Source organism: Budorcas taxicolor, chromosome 25 (assembly GCF_023091745.1).
Source record: "Budorcas taxicolor isolate Tak-1 chromosome 25, Takin1.1, whole genome shotgun sequence".
Lineage (NCBI taxonomy): Eukaryota > Metazoa > Chordata > Mammalia > Artiodactyla > Bovidae > Budorcas > Budorcas taxicolor.
The window spans coordinates 42,247,467-42,252,378 of NC_068934.1; positions in this window are offsets into that span (position 1 = coordinate 42,247,467).

Genomic DNA, 4,912 nt, shown 5'->3' on the forward strand with positions numbered 1-4,912 from the left:
GTGGATTTCATGAAATGACTGGTGACGAAAATAAAAACATGAAGGAAAAAACGGGAGTTTACCTTTATCTTTACATACTAACAAGAAAGTATACTGTAAAATGAATCCCATTTACAATCATGGCATTAATTTGCAATTAAACAGGAGACATGGGTCCAATCCCTGGGTTGGGGAGATCCCCTGGAGAAAGGGGTGGCTACCCACTCCAGTATTCTTGCCTGAGAAATCCCATGGACAAAGGAGCCTGGTGGGCTACCATCCATGGAGTCAGAGTCAGACACAGCTGAGCAACTAAGCATACACCCAAACACAAACATAATTTCTTGGAATATAATTCCATGATCAGAACAATGGTGCCCACATAGAATGAATGTTAGAAAACATTTTTTTCTCTTCTACTCCTGAAGGAGTTTGGGTAAAATGGGTTATATGTCTTTCTTAAATAATTGGTTAAATTTCCAGTGAAGATACCCGTAGTTTTCTTTGTGGGAGGATGTTTAACTGTAAGTTTATTTTATGTAACAGATGTAAGACTATTCAGTTTATCTTTTTTGTTCATTTATAGTTTCTATCATCATCATGTATCCTATTTTCCTATAACTTTCCTTACCTGGTAATGTTTGATGGATGCCAAGCATTGTGACTCAACTTCTGGGATGTTAGATAACTTTTTTATTCCTAAAAGCACTGAGCTGTTTGGGATATGTCTAAGTTACTTGAAAACATTGATCTTTTTGGGTCTGGGGGAAATCTTGGGCAGTGTGTACCAGGCAGCTGCTTGGATTCATCCATAGGCTATCAATACTGTCAAGGGGCCAAAGAACCGTGGATAAAAGGGCTGTCTAGACATATCTCCTGGCTTGCTCGTCAAATCTGTAATCCATCTAGGTTTGCCCACTGCAGAACAAGTCAAACACCGAGTCACTGAGTTTTGCCACAGAGAAAGTGTTATTTGTGAGGCAGCTAAGTGAGGACACAGCAGAACAAATCTCAGCTCTGCATCCCCAAAGGCCAGAGACCTGAGATATTTATGATACAAAAAGGAGGAGTGGTCTCAGGCATTTGGAAAGGTGATTGGAGGTTGGGAAAATGTGAGGTAATTCATTTCTCTGCAGGCCCATGCTTAGGGTCAGTGGGCTCAACTAGTTTTGGGGCAGGCATATTGGGCAGGGCATGCCCAAGTCACTTCAGTCATTTCCAACTCTATGTGACTCTATGGACAGCAGCCTTCCAGGCTCCTCTATCCATCGGATTCTCCAGGCAAGAATACTGGAGTGGGTTGCCATGCCTTCCTCCAGGGGATCTTCCCGACCCAGGGATAGAACTCTCGAGTCCCTTTAGTTTCCTGCATTAGTAGGTAGATTCTTTACTGCTAGCATCACCTGGGAAGCCAGGTGGGTATTGGATAGGAGCTGATTCCAAATTTTTGGAAAACAACTTAAGTCCCCATTACTATGGTGATTCATACATCAGAAGCATGTGGTTAGAAGTCTGATGATAAATTACATATGGTTCATGAAGCTGGGAGGGTTTGTAGTTAGAGACAAGGGGAAAAAATAACTAAAGTAGGCTTAACTAGTAAAGGCAGGTTACAAGTAGAGGGTTTTCTAAGAAACTGTTCCCCTTTCTGCTACTCTGTAAGACATGTTCAAAGAGTTCTGTTAAGTGCCAGCTTCCATTAATCCTATGGAGCATGGTTTCACAATTTCTCCCTCTTCATTTTCTTTCTCTGTCTTGTTACCAACTGTATGTGTTTCTCTGCTTCCTGGTCACTTCTCTTATCCTATTTTTTTATTTTTGCCTTTAAAATTTCTTTTTTTAATAAGGAAAAGTATTTGTTTGTGCCTTACACAATTTTTGAAAGCCATTATTGCTATTTAATTTTTGTTATTTACTACAATACTGCGTGCAAAGTTAACAAAAGAAACGCTTACTGAATAAATGAATTTCAGGATGAATGAACTGATAGTAATTTCTTGAGAGCTCAAATTTCATTACAGTGACCCTTCTAGGTAGCCCCATAGGGGTTCAGTGCAAGTCACAAATATGCTTGATCTGCTGCAAAGTACATTCATTTTTAAGAATGTAATGCTTACATGAGGCAAAACTTGGAGGTTACTACCCAAAAACTAGCATATGCCAGCCTGCACTAAGGTAAATATCAGAAACTAACTGCTCAGTGTTAAATTAACCAAGGGTTCATATAGGTGCCTCAAAAGAAAAAAAAGTGTGAGGAGTATTTGAAACAATCATTTTTAGATGAATGAAATGACAGAAATCACAATCAGTACAAACTAATAACTAAACAATAGTGGAATCAGTTCAGTTCAGTCTCTCAGTCATGTCCGACTCTTTGCGACCCCATGGACTGCAGCACACCAGGCCTCCCTGTCCATCACCAACTCCCGGAGTTTACTCAAACTCATGTCCATTGAGGTTGGTGATGCCATCTAACCATCTCATCCTCTGTCGTCCCCTTCTCCTCCTGCCTTCAATCTTTCCTAGCATCAGGGTCTTTTCCAATGAGTCAGTTCTTTGTATCAGGTGACCAGAGTATTGGAGTTTCAGCTTCAGCATCAGTCCTTCCAATAAATACTCAGGACTGATTGGAAGGAATATTCATCGGAAGGAAGAAAAAGATATCTTTCATGAAACGAACAAATTCCTAGAAAGACAAAATTTACCAAAACTGACATGAAGAAGGAATAGAAAATCTAAATAAGATTATAAAGGTTAAAGATCTTGAATTAGTAATTTTAAAACTCAAGCTCAAGCTCATTTAGCTTCACTGGTGAACTCTACAAAACATTTCAAAGGAATTAACATGAATCCTTCACAAACTCTTTTAGAAAATAGATGAGAAATGAGCAATGGAAGGGGACTTCACCCTAACAAAGAGAATGTATACCTTTTCATTTTGTTGATTATTTCATTTGCTTTTTAGAAGTTTTCGAGCTTGATGTAGTCCCACTTTTCCATTTTTGGTCTTGTTGCCTGCGATGTTCATGCCAAATCCTAGAAATCATTGCCAACACTAATGTCAAAGAAAATTTTCCCTATCTTTTTCTTCTGAAGATTTTTAGAGTCCCAAGTCTGTGTTTAAGTCTTGCTTAAGATGGAGTATTATTTGTGCATAACAAAGAAGTAAATCCTGCCATTGGGACAACATGTATAAGCATATAGACATTATGATACCTGAAATAATCTGATTACTGAAGGACAAATACAGCATAATTCCACTTATACAAGGTTTTGAAGTAGTCAAATTCATAAAAGAAGAGAGTACAATGAAAGGTAGTTGTCAGGAGCTGAAGGGATAAGACAAGTTGAAAATTATTTTCCAATGAGTATAAAGTTTTTTATTCAAGATGAATAAGGCTATATGTAGTTAGTTATTGAGTTAGTTAGCAACATTGTATTGTGCATTTTATAATATGTTAAAGGGATGGATCTTATGTTCATTTAAAAAGATTACAAAAGAGCAGAAGGGAATTTCTGGAGTCAGTATATAGTTCCTTAGTGTAGTGATGGTATTGTAAGTGTATGCATATGTACAATCTCCACAAGATGTACAATTATGGAGAGTATCAACTATATCCCCTAGTAAAGAGCAAATATAAAGAACCTACAGAAATTTTTATCCTAAATGCTGAAAGACTGATTTCTTCACCATAAATTCAGGAAAAATATAATGATGTCAACTATCACCATGTATATGCAACAAAGTATTCAAAGTTTTAGTGAGGGTAACTAAGAGAAGGAAAATAAATAAAAGATATATATATATATATATATATAGGAAAATAAAAAATACAGCTGTCTTTATCTGTAGATGACATAAGTTTGTATGTAGAAATTCCCAAGGATCCACTAAATATCCATCAGAAATAACAAATGAGTTTACCAACTTTGCAGAATACTAAATAAATTGTAAAACTCAGTTGTATTTCTCTACACTAGCAATGTGTGTGCTGTGCTTAGTTGCTCAGTCGTGTCCAACTCTTTGTGACTCCATAGACTGTAGCCTGCCAGGCTCCTCTGTCCATGAGGATTCTCCAGGCAAGAATGCTGGAGTGGGTTGCCATGCCCTCCTCCAAGGGATCTTCCCCATCCAGGGATCAAACCCACGCCTCCCACATTGCAGACAGATTATTCACCATCTGAGCCACACTAGCAATAGACACTCCAAAAATAAATCTTATAAAAATCTATTTAAAAGAGGGTGGTAACGATAACCCTGTATTCGAGACAGCAAAAGAGACACAGATGTATAGAACAGTCTTTCGGACTCTGTGGGAGAGGGAGAGGGTGGGATGATTTGGGAGAATGGCATTGAAACATGTATAATATCATATGTGAAATGAATTGCCTGTCCAGGTTCGATGCATGAAACTGGATGCTTGGGGCTGGTGCACTGAGACGACCCAGAGGGATGGTACGGGGAGGGAGAAGGGAGGGGGGTTCAGGATGGGGAACACGTGTATACCTGTGGCAGATTCATGTTGATGTATGGCAAAACCAATACAATATTGTAAAGTAATTAACCTCCAATTAAAATAAATACATTTATATTAAAAAAAAGTATCACAGAGAATAAAATACACAGAAAAAATAGAGGAAGTCTGAAGATGGTACCACGAGGCGAGATTTTGGAGGTAAATGATTGTCCTCACCCTCCTGGAAATCCTGTCCTTTCTGAATGGATGGTATTATGCCACCTATTTCCTGCTAGAACTCTGTAGTGCTGTATAAAGATCTCCTGCTCCATACCCAACAGCCAATCTAGTACTGGATGTGATGATGCTCTTCCTGTGTCTTGGAACTGGAGAAATTTGACTACTTTTTGGTGCAAAGGGAAGTTTCTGCCAGTGGAAGATGCCACATGCTATTAATCTTGACCTTCCTGTCCACC